The sequence below is a fragment of the Ruditapes philippinarum genome, unplaced genomic scaffold, assembly GCF_026571515.1.
Source record: "Ruditapes philippinarum isolate M1 unplaced genomic scaffold, ASM2657151v2 ctg2574_1_1_1_1, whole genome shotgun sequence".
NCBI classification, from domain to species: domain Eukaryota; kingdom Metazoa; phylum Mollusca; class Bivalvia; order Venerida; family Veneridae; genus Ruditapes; species Ruditapes philippinarum.
Genome location: NW_026864863.1, coordinates 70,269 through 83,681, shown reverse-complemented (window position 1 = coordinate 83,681; position 13,413 = coordinate 70,269). Strand labels below are relative to the sequence as shown.

Below are 13,413 nucleotides of genomic sequence, written 5' to 3'. Positions count from 1 at the left end.
TTATATCAATTTAAGAAATAGATTGGTGCGTGTGTCATTATCTGTGTTAATAAAAGCAAAATACATTGCATAAAACAATATTTGTGACGCATGCAGCTTTGCATTATGCATATTTCATGATTTCAAAACGATTTGAAGTGTAAATACAAGTTGATATTGTGACACTAACATAATATATTTTGTGTACTGTTTGAACGATCAACATTCCCATGCTCTTGAGGACACAGTGATTTTTTGTATGCAAGTGAAATAAAATGAGAACAGAGTACAATCTATCTGAAACATGTTGATATGATATTGATATTTTGTGAAAAAAAGGACAAATAGAAAATAGATTCACTTCCCCAAGGTCATTTTTACGATGACATATTATCCTCCCATTCACTGCACTCGCGCTCATCTTAATATCGACTTTTTCCAAGCTCTCTCTAGCCTTTGTGACGTTTCCTAGCTCACAGCGCTTTATAGCTATGTGCATGGTCGATAAAACACTGTTCATGCAAAGCTCTTTGCAAAACATGACATCTTGTATACCTGAATAACCAGTATACAACTCAGTTACCGGAGATATATTCATGCTGCATTTCTCCTACTAAACTATTGGAATTAAAGTGAAATAAAAGAACTTTCTGTGGTGAAGGATTGAGTTGATTTTCACTGAAAGCCAATAATTTAGCCGGATTGAGATGTGTTATTAGTTTGGAAAACATAGTAAGAAATTGTCATTGAGCGTTGGTGCCGACACAAAATAGACTAGCAAATAGGGAAAAATAGATCTTCTTAAAAAAAGAATAGTGCGTTTGATTAGTGTATAAATTTGCTCCTGGCAAAGGAGAAGAAAAAGGTTGATGGATAGGAATGCGTAATCGCCTTAAATGTTAACAAAGCTGCTCCAAGATTGATGGCAGATATGTATATACAAACAGGAACGCTTGTGGTTTTGATATCATTATTTGGTAAGCATAGATGAAATGTGTTGTGTAGAATATATGTATCTCTCTATACGCCTGAATTTATATAGACATATATGTAATAGATTAGTTAAGTGGTGATACACATATATATATATAATATTTGTATATAGATATATGAATTAAAGATCTTTAACGATATTAAAACATCGGTTTTTAAAATAAAAACTTTTTTCCCCGCTTAAAGTAATGTAAGAAAGTTTTTAGAGACGATTCTTTTGCAAGATTGTTATATAAAGTACATACGTTGTAAAAAAATTTATCATAGTCAATCAAGTATAGAATTTCATAACATAACGTTATTTTTATAAATATTGTTACAATTATTATTAATCAGTTTCAATGCATAATATATGTGAATCCTCAAACAGGAATATTGTACTTATCATTATCATTATCATATTTCTTACCATTTTATCAAAGTAACAGCCTAGAAAATGGTCAATTAATGATGACTATCAGCTATTTTGCCGTTGATTTGTTATGAATAATTTTGTTTAAACGAACTTTGATGCATATAATCTGCCATATCGTAAGTGTAAAACTGATAAGCAATAGTAAGCTTGATGCTTTTCTTGAATTTTATGCACAATTTAAGTTAAGTATTACATTATTTGATTAAACAAATTTGAACAAAACTCTAATATACAGTAAGTTACCTTTGTCACTACACATTGCATGTTTTTTTTTCAGGTACGAATCTCAAATCTATAATTAATCTCTTTTAGCTAAAAAGTCTGAAAGAAACTGTATTAAATATTTATCATCATAATTATTGTTCTGAACTTTACCTCAATAAAGTAGAATACTATTTTCTTTTCTTACACAAGAAGGAGTAATAACAAAACTGATCTCCTCTAATCAAGCTGATTGTTATAGGTGTGAAAGGCGTTTCAACAACTACCGATCAGTATTGACTTCTGGTGTCTTGAAAATGCGTTTAACAATATCAATCATTGTTTATTCTCCTGTTTAACACGCCAGTAATTGTATTTCCAGATTTCGTTCATGAACCAGTTATATCATGTTTCACAACGAAAACAAATGTTTTAAAGCTATCATATAAAATACTTTAGCAAGATATTACAGATCTGCTAAAGTTAACATTCAACATGTAAAATGCCTAATGATGTATTCTTTGAACGAGGAGGGATGGAGGCTGGTGTGTGTGTGTGTGTGGGGGGGGGGGGGTTGTGCCCCGGATTCCTGAATAATTGTTGATTACTCTAATGTGTGTAACAGCGAAGACTAAGCTGAATGTGCATGTAATAAGCATTTGAAGACTTAAAATAGTAAGGAAAATCTTTATCACTTAAATATAAACTCCAATTATATCGACATAACCGATTATCTGTTGCTTAATTCGACAAGACAACATTGTACTTCAATGAAATGATATTCTGTCTTATTTTTTCTACATTTGTAAAATCCTAACAAAACATCTTTTTTACCCAGTATTGACATTATATAATTGAAAATCTAAAATAAATTTCAAAATAGCATCGGCAGAAAACATTTAACATGAACTGGTGAAACTTTGAATGTGAAACAGACTGGAATTTGCTGAGCTTACAGAATTATTCATATATTTAGAATACATTGGCCAGACTATTGCAAGGTCAATTCTATATGTATGGTTTTCATCAGTTCCATGGCTTTAATTTCCTATTACATGTCTGCATGCCAATCAATTCTTGTTTGTAATTTCTAAACATTACCATTAGAATAGAGTTTGACTACACTTATCTTATACGCTTTGAAATGTTAAATATTAAAATGGCATAATGTTATTATTTTAAAGTGTATAAAGCTATACATCTGCTGCAAAACATATTGCTTGAATTAAAAAATAAAGAGAATACTTCTAAAATGCTTGTGTGAAATAAATATGGTAGTACAATGCATTAAAATCAAATTGCTCATGCACGAAATCATTGCTCTACTTTAAATAGCATCATAATAATTTCTTCCGGTGAACATGTTATTCTGTTTAAGCACAATATACACATGTGTTGAATAACAGAAGCATTTTATGTTACATAATTTTTCAAGAATCGGCTTTAAGATTATGGAATTATTAATACCCTTGAAGTTTTTAAATTTCATTCAAATTGCCTCGTTCCCGACGTGTATTCGGGATATGTATTGTAAAGAAGTTAAACGCGGGCAATCCAATTAATATATTTCAATGCATTGTTATTAAATACATTGGAAAATCACCTGTTATCGTAGCGTTCGAGGCAAATTGTTATATTTTATAGCCCCGGGCCCTGCTTAGACAGGCTCGTATGAATATATAAATATAATATAATATATATGTTGAGATCAGTGCAGCAGAGGGTTTATCGATTTGCATATAAAAGAAAGATTTTCAATAAAAGAAGAAATAGTATACAACCACCAATATTTCAGTTATTTATCACATCTTTTTTCTTGGAAATTGCTCAACATCGTCTGCTATGCATATTGCATTTGAGCCGCGTCATGACAAAACCAACATAGTGGGTTTGCGACCAGCATGGATCCAGACCAGCCTGCGCCTCCGCGCAGTCTGATCAGGATCCATGCTGTTCGCTTACAAACCCTATTACAAGTAGAGAAACTGATAGCGAACAGCATGGCTCCTGATCAGACTGCGCGGATGCTCAGGCTGGTCTGGATCCATGCTGGTCGCAAACACACTATGTTGGTTTTGTCATGACGCGGCTCATTTATCCGATGCGTAAACGACCCCAATAAAAATTGATTTCAATCTATATGCGTGTTATTAAGACACTTGTATTTTGCAATAAAAGCGGCGATTCAATATTTCTATTTTAAGAACACGTGGTAATTAATTTACACGTGCACTCAAGAAACATTTTCTCCTATCATTTATCTATTTCAAACAATTCTTTGGGAATATTTTGCAATTATCAATGTTTTGTATAAAACATCACATCTTTAGATAACATTTTACGTGTTTTTTTTTTAAAATACATGCTATGATGTATGATTAACATTTATTTCTAAATGCATTCCAAATGGCCGGGCTAGATGTGCAGAAGATAGTCACTCTTGTTACTTAGGCAAATGAGTTCTATTTTACATTAGCTACATTCGAAGACTGACATCATTTCCTGTAGATGGCTTGTAATTGTTTTAATTTTTTTCCTCAAATGATATTCAGAAGGTCTGCAGCGTTAAGGTTAATTGATTCCATAAAATCTTCTGGGTCATTAAATAATTCATTCATAATCGCATGCTTACCACGCGTATAAGCATCGTTTAATGTCATTAAAACAAAAACAATTGTTGCAAATGTCACACAGTTTATATGCAATTTTCTAACTCTAAGTTTGCCAATATACTTCATTGTAAGTTTGTACTGTATGTTAAAGCATTTAGAGAGAGGTAATAGTCGTATAAAATTGCAGCGAATAAAATCTTGAAACTCGGTTTCATGTCGTGCCCATCACCAAAAACAGCAAAAACAACAACAACAAAAAATAAAAATAAATAAATAAATAAAAAAAAAATAACAAACAATAAAAAAAACAACAACAAACAAATGAACATATGAAAATAAACTTCAAAGTCGTCGTTGTAAATTGAACACAGATTTAATGAAACGGTCTTACTGTCTTCAGCTCAACTTTGAGAGTTCGAGCTCTTCTGTGGTTCTAGCTATGACACCACTGTCCAGAACAAACGCTCCGTATTGATTTAAATATGCTAACAATTTTCGTCATTTGCAATAACACTATTAAATAAAAAAGAAAAGGAAAAACCTTATAGGACGAGTAATGACATCGTCATGGAAATGGATTAGCCGTTGTCACTAGTTTAGAGTCAGGTCAGCCAGCATAGCCGTGCTTTCTAACCAAGCTCTATAACGTTTGTTGAGTTACTTTTAACTTTCATCTCAATATTCCTTAAATTGTAATGAACAGATCAAAGTAAAAGGGAAAGCTAGACAAATATATCATAAGAAATTCAGCTAATTTAAGAAGTTACTTGTGATTGTTGTATTGTATTGACTAAATAGGCAGCTGGTCATAATAGGGTTATTTATAACATTAGTGAAAAAATGTAAATTAACTGTTCATGCATGAGTGATATTTCTTTGAAAGTATACCACAAAATGTACTAAGATTGACAGTAAATGTTTGTCATTTTTATACTGTTATAGCATGTGAATTCTCTTAAGAAAGGAGATAGTATAGAAGGAGACCATTGCAAAATTGTTTGAAATTGCTTAATATCCGACTGAAATAAATCGACACAGTCGACACCACCCCTGCACCGGTTTAAACAATTTCATCATCATCGGTTATATAAAAAAGACGTTTAGCTACGAGATTGACATAAAATCATGATTAATCTAAAATTTCTTTCGCCTTAAGAAATGCTTCGTTAAATAATGCTCTGCATTTTGTTTCAAACTTTAGAAAGTTGTTATGTTTCATGTCGTGTTATTAACAGTGTATCATAGGCCTTACTGAAACAATAACTTGATGTACTATATACATGTAACTGAATCCAAATATTGCTTTCATTTTGATCGTGACACGATGTGTGGAATGATACAATGTTTCTAGATGAAACGTATAGAAAATGTCTATACAATAGACATGTATATAGCCATTACTTAGTCTCTAGACAAAGTAAGTATCCTTTGTCATTAGGACTGAATGATGTGATGGATAATGTACTTCGTGAAATTGACTAAATAAGTGTACATCAGTAGAACAACGGAACACAGATAGTATCACAAAAAGTATATTAAGAGAAGAACAAATGGATATTAAATTGTCCTACCCACACATAGATATGGTGATTTTTTACCGTAAAATAGATAATATATGTACCAAATTATATCAAGTGACATACATGTATAACCAACCTGTAACCTGCAACTTTGCCTCGATATAATCTAGCCACTGGCCAATTTGAATAGCCATTGGCATATGCTAATACCTGCTCTTGCTGGATTTCCCCTTTTCCAGATTTTTGTAAAATGAGAGAAGCAACAGCTCCAAAATCAACAAGCAATCTTATAAACACAAATTATTTTTACATTCCATTTTATATTTGTCAAAATTTCACAATTTAAAGTGGATTTGACTACGATAGGCACATTTTCCATACGTTTGTTTTTAAATATTGATAAAAACAATAGAAATGTGTCATTATCATATTTTTAGAATAGTTTTTGAAAAAGAAATGTTGATAAAGTGCATTTATATGATGAGCAATAATTTTTGTGTTTACAAAACGTTATTATCTGCTATATAAATATATGTAATATTTGACCATGTATCTCACACTTTAATCAACATATATAAATAATTAGTGTGTGGTTTGATGTTATGTCTGATGCTTTAATATCAAAATAATTTTTCATTGTTTTACAGGCCTTCCATCAAAGACCAATTCACTTTAAATGATAAGTTAGTTCGTCGCTTAAATACGACATTGTTTTTATTATATTATACGTATACTTTTTCATCAACCCAAATGAGATTGAAATACACTTCTTAGTTTAAATGTCAAAGTACTCCGATCGAAATGGTTAGACATCATAAGACATAACGCCAAAAAAACCCCAAAAAACACATAAAAAACACAAACAACAACAACAACAACAACAACAATAACAAACACAAACAAACAAAAAACGTCTGACATCACGGTCATTTGATTAGAGAAATATGCTTTTATTATGATTTTTGTGATTGTTATTATTTTCCTGTTTCACCAACTGATAACCCTTGATATATTATATTTTTGTATGTTATTAGTTTCCTGTTTTCCTGCTGAGAACCCTTGATAATTTCAATCGATCAGAAAGCCGCCAGTGTAGCAGCAACATAAACTATGTGCTAAAACCCTGTATATATGTAGATATTCAATTTATATATAAAACAGTTTTGAAATTTGTTCTGTTGATGATCTGTCTTTATCAATTATTAATATAAACCCAGACAGTCAATGTAAAATGAATCAATAAAGCAAAACTAAAATCCATATTTGAATTACAAATTGCACGAAATTTACAGAGGCCTGTAAAACGGCAGTAACGCATCATGAAACCCCAAACACAGTTCCTGTACATTCGGTGCTATTATACTTCAGGTCGTGCTCTCAAAGCTTCATGCTAATTGTCATGAAAATTCAAAAAATGCACTGAAAAGTAAAATATTTTGAAGTATACAAAGAAAGTAATCTACGCATTACAAACGGCACTTACAATCCATGTAAATAAGCAAAAAAAAAACGGAGGTCAAAATATGCAAAAATAGCCCTTACTGTGTTAGTGACGCAGTAGAAATATAGTGGTACTAAATACTGCAAATATCCGTCGTTAATCGCAACTAACATGTTAATTATCACGTGAATGTTGCTTCTTCTTTACTTTTCTTAAAATTTTAGTACAATTTTCCCAGGTTTGATTTTCTTAAAACATGTTGTCTTATCTGGAGGCATGCAGCTTTAAACTATACAACTTTTGTATCAATGATAATATTTTTAAGATGAATGTTTTGTCTCTAACATGGTAAACAGTGTTGCAAGCTTATTGTAAGTGATGCACATATGTTGAAAAAAATGACATACTTTCACTTATATGAAATATGAATGAATTAGATAGCTTACATTGAGACTTTTTTTGTGGATTATTTTTACGAAATGCATATTTATTAAAATTCGAAACTAAGAAACGTTGTTATAACGACAGAAGCGCACATTTGGTTTTATATTTCAAGAAAATATACGTACTTTCTTAGTTATACACACGTCCGTCGTCATTTCTCCGTGAAAATTGATCTCGAGCTTTAAGTTTTTTGGCCATTTGTCTCTCAACTCTGATTAAGAAAGGTATTGGGATAGTCGGTCACTTGCAGAGAATTGTTAATTACTTGTCAGTTATCCAGGGAAGCCGGTTCTGCCGCCGAGATATGACCAAACATGTGTAAAAAAACTTACCCCCTACCTCCTACCTCCAAAACAAACCCCAAAACAACAACAACAACAACAACAAAAACAACAACAAACAAACAAATAATAGAATTAAAAAAAACAAACAACAAAAAACCCCAAAAAACAAACAAACAAAAAACAAACAAACAAACATAAGTTTATACAGAAATATACAGAAAATGTAAAAATGTTAACAAAATCAACTGCGTCAAATAATAAACGGAAATGATACTTGCAAGTTATTTTGAAACGTAATCAAATAAAGCCAACATAAGGTTTCATTTCTTGTGTAATCGGCGCCATTTACCTCCGTTCCTCGTATCAGGACTGAGACAAAAATAGAATTTGGAAACATTTAATCAATTATTGGGGCAAACTCTCTTACAAAAGATCTAATTTATTTCACAGTTTTTGTTTGCCCAGACAGATGTTTCTTTGTTTTGTAAGTTTGTGGTATCTGTTCCAGGAAGGAAGTATTGATGAGACGAAGATAGAAAAAATAAAGCCAAAACTAGGATTTGTCAATATATCGAAATGACATAGAAACTATTTTAGAACAGCATTTGTTATCAGGAACTATTGAGTATGGGTCGCTTCCGGCCAATCTATTCATTTCGTCCCATTTAATATTGATTGTCATATCTTAGAAATTAATGTTTCAGTTTCATTTTTAGAAAACGACTGATAGGTCATAAAATATATGCAGTCACAGGTGAAAGGAAAAGTTTCTATATAGTTTAAGTCTTTTTTTATTTGACTGCAATGTTTAAACGTGACATTGACAAATAAAACTGAAATCGAAGTTGAAGTATCGTAAAATAAAATTTATGATAAGAATTTTGAAAGATTAAAGAGGGATTTTAACAACATTATAAACTAATGGTCTCATACTTCATACAACTTATAATAACACCAAGATTCATAATATGAAAAAGGCAAAGCCTAAAAGCGAGCTCGATTTTCTTTTACCGTGAAATAGTATAAAATAATAGTTCATTTTTATTTTACATTTTCCGTTTTAAAATTGCCATTCGGTATTTTATACACTGCTTCCGTTTATTCTGGTTCCCTAAACCATTATGGTTCCCATATAAATGCGCAGGCTTCCGTTTTCAATTAAAATATCTCGGCATTTATTTTATCTTGTAATTCGAAAAGTTGCGATGTGTCAATTCGGTACTTTCATCTAGCAGGTACTCGCGTTACCGTAAAAGAATCTATACATGCAGTTATTCATTTTATTATGATAATGTTTTGTTTTTTTTTCATTTTGTGAATTAGTATTATACCTTTAAGGTATAAATTTAAAACTACATGTATATCTTAGCGTATTTGTGGTACATGCAGGCCATTATACGGAATATATAGAGAATATTCAAGTTTTTTTCTGTAAATACATGATTTATTTTCATCGAGTGGAATGAAAATAAATATTTCATGAGTGGCGGTAGCCACGAGTGAAATATGATAATTTTCGTACCACAAGATGAAAATAAATCATGTGGTTACAGAATAAGCTTGAATTTTCTGTTTATTATATACGTTTTCCTCTTTTTTTGACATTACAATTGGAAAGACTTTCCCTTAAATGTTGTGTACTGGCAGAATTTAAAAGAAAGTAGTCCGTCAAGACACCAGTGAAAATACGGAAAATATGTTTTACCACAGTGAAAAATAATTTTTTACAGTGAAAATACGGAAAATGAAAATACGCATTTCATTTCATCAATATTTCTCAATATTTCATCCATAAGTATATAATAAAAAATAGTAACAAATGATAAGAAGAACAGATGATTGTTTCTCGTGACAAATAAAAAAAAAGATGTATTAAAGAAAGAATATTACTTTGTTCTCTTTGAGACTTTGTGTATATCTAAATTACGCATGTTTTAGATTTATCATACAAGAATTATTGTGTGTATTTATATTATCAGACTCGAGAGATAATCATTTATTAGATATTTTCAAAAAAGAACAAACATGCCATGTAATTTTGTCACACTTGTTACACTACATGGTTTAGAAAGAAAATTAGGTTGACATTTGAGAATTATGCTGCTATGAAAAGATATGCAATGATACGAATTTGACGGTCCAAAAATTTAAGTGAATTACCAAACCATTTTACTCTAGTTTTAAGAGATATGTTTAGTATACGATTCTGTTCTTGATTTTACATTTGGTATAAGTTGGCTCGGAATTTGGCTTATGTTTTGGTGGTTGTTTTATCGTCCTATTATTGCGTCAGATCATTTCTTAAAAGGACGTTTGCCTTCTATTCGTCTTCATCAAAAGATTATGTACCGTTCACTTAATTTGTTTTACGTTTTATGTTGTTAAATAAAAAGACAAAAAATTCACCAATTACTACCAATCGATCAGCTTTTGATCTACTGGTAATGACGTAAAGTCACGTGATCGAATATTTGATCTTTGAAAATAAAATGACACATGCACAAGTAATTTAAGTCTGATTCATTTTAGTTTTATATGAGCATGCCCTTAGACGATGGTATGCTTTAAATAATTTATGCAACGTAATATGCGGCAGACTGCACACTGTAAAATGCATCAAAGCGAGGTAAAATACTCACTTATGCATGTACAGGCATGACGCTATGATTCATTTAATGACTATCGTATGATAAGATCTCAAAACATAGTTATTTCCGTTTTGATACATGTATATCATTCAGTTTGTCTGTGAGATTAAAATTAAACATTTACACGTTAATAATCATAAATGGACATGTCCATCTTTCAGTCGTTACAATAAGGAATTGCACTGACTGAAAAGCGAACAGACGACAATGATCAGACGGCACCGACGTGCCAGCTAATCCTTGCCTATAGTGGTTGCGATGGTAAAAACATTTTCCTCCAGTAAATTAGGATTACAAACAGTCATATTTTGTTGAATATGAATTGTTAACACTCTGTAAGATAAATATATTTTTAAATTCAAACCTTAAACTTCGTTTTCATTTTATGGTAAATACAAGAATACAATTTCTTGACATAATGATTGGCAACTGGTACAAGTGATATAGACGAGTTGTGCTTTGTAACTGACATATATCTTTTCAACATTTGTGATTGCCGGTGCTAGGGGGCGTGAAGGATGCCGCACTTATTCATTTTCCCTCATGTATAACTCAATCAAACCGAGTCTGCAATTTTCATGTAATCTTGTTGTGATTGAAGCCTCGAAAGGATCACTTTGTTTCCAGATTTTTTCACTTAATTACAAATTTCCTTGCAACAGACAGAATACTAACCCCACATAATATGTGAATCAACGGGGTGTGACAATTGACCATCAGAGCCAATGTCTCCATCGTATGGTTATAATATTTATAAAATACCTTATACAACTTTTCTACCGTTTTATTGATGAACCGATGAGTTGTAAAATCGATTAACAAGTCTATTTCTATATTTTGCGCTTCCTGATTGCAGCAGACGTTATTTATTGTACAGACAGACAATGCTTTTTAACCCCTAACACGCTAATAAATACTAGTTTTTTAAATGGACTTGTCCATATTTCACTCAGACCGTTCATCATTTTCAGGAGAAATTTAAAAAATAAGCGCTGAAGAATGCCCGCGGTAGCTGATATTCGTCCGCTAAGGTCGCGTGGGTCACGTGGGTATAATTAAATTGTCGTCTGCAGACTAAGGGTTAATTAGTCATCCCAGGCTAATTCAATAAAGTATTTGTATTAATGAATGTCTGGATATTAATGAAATGAAGAAAACGTTCAATATTACAGCACCGGCATCAAGTAACATTTCATCATCATTAAACGCCGCGTACACGCGTACACGCGGCGTCTAGTAGATATGCATTCGTTCAGTCAACAATGGGGAAAATTTTAGTCTTGTTTTTGTTTAATTTTTATGTTCTAACAAAATTACAGTTTTCAGATTTGCGGATAAAATAGCTTTTCTGATGATCAACATGTCCCCAACGTCATGGAATTAAATAAACGTTCAACAAAAGTGATACTTCCATGGTAAAATATCACATTCTTTTTATTTTTATCATTTTTTTATAATTTACCAATAAAATAACGTGCCAATGAGCCAGTCTATATTATAAAGCAGGAAATTATCGAGCGGAATATCCTCGGTTATTATCAATATCAACAAGAAGGGCCGAAAAGTTGCGGTTGAGGAAATTAGGGTATAATCAGCGTAATTCCTTCAATTACCGTAATGCATTTTCAATCTTTATTTAGTGGTCATTGTATCGACGATATATAGAATATGTTTTACAACAAACACGGATAAGTGTAAACTTACATTTTGAAAATAATAAAAAGGGGTTGAATTGAAAATCGTAAATTTAGTATACAATCATTTAATTAGGCCTCGGTCCGTTGGGGAGTATTTCTTAACACTGTAGGCTAGGTGGATGTTGGTAAATTTGTAACCCTAATACCCGTTTAGGTGTTTAAATCACGCGTGCTAGCTATTTTCGCGAAAACAAATTCGCAGCTACGAAAATAAGATCTATTTTTGAAATAGTGCATTTATCTGTTTAAATAATTATGTTAAATCATATATTCATGCATGCTTTGAATGATTTTACAGCAAATCAAAATTTCAGAATAAAAAAAAGAAAAAAAAGTGCATATTATATAAATGTTTATACCTCAAATGGCCGTAAGATCGTGTCTACGAAATTGATATAATTGATATAATGTATTAAAAACGTATTTTTGTTGTTATTAATTTTTAATGTTTTAATGTAAGTTATGAACCATGTTTACAAATCTTATTTTCGTAGTCGCCTTCTTGGGTTATTTTAGCATGCATTATTTATATACTGTATATACTGAATCAGGGTCAGCTCGGTCCCAAAACGTGCTCGGCCCCCGAGTCAGCTCGGTCCTATTCTAACTCGGCACGGGTCAACTCGGCCCATAATTATATATTACTGGCAATGATTACTTTGATTACTTTTTATATGTTTTCATCGTAACTTTCATTGTTTAACATTTTCACAGTAACAGACATCTACTCAAGAATAATGAAAAGTTTTAATGATGACAGTACCATTTTGTAAAAGGAAGAATTTACAATTTTAGATCTATATGCATGTTTTACCTACTTCAGACATTGGTTAAAAACAACATTTATTGTCATAAAAATTTAATCTATAAAAAAATTATTTATGGATCAATATTTAACATATATAGTCTTGATATCTCTTCTTAACAAAGATAATATCAAACAATACGTACATGCATGGAGCTAAATTGTACATATATCTGTGGTACATGTACACTGCCAACCTTTTCAATTTTTGTGTGTAAGTGATCGTACTTCTGACTACTTTGACATTAATTTACTCCTAAAATTTTTTATTAACTAAACAATCTATATCCTAATATAGGTTTTTAATAGAGGGCCAAGTTGACCTGTGCCCAGTTGACCCGTGCCGAGTTGGTATAGGGCCGAATTAACCCTTT

The 13,413-nt window shown here is 31.4% G+C and overlaps 1 long non-coding RNA gene across 1 annotated transcript in view; it reads left to right on the top strand.

Moving 5' to 3' along the window:
* The first annotated feature begins 457 nt into the window (after positions 1 to 457).
* The window catches only part of LOC132727092 (uncharacterized), a 31,047-nt gene continuing 18,091 nt past the window's right edge, over positions 458 to 13,413 (top strand). Inside the window, exon 1 of the long non-coding RNA XR_009625288.1 lies at positions 458 to 956. This is a non-coding gene — a long non-coding RNA (uncharacterized LOC132727092). The remainder of the gene's footprint in view (positions 957 to 13,413) is intronic.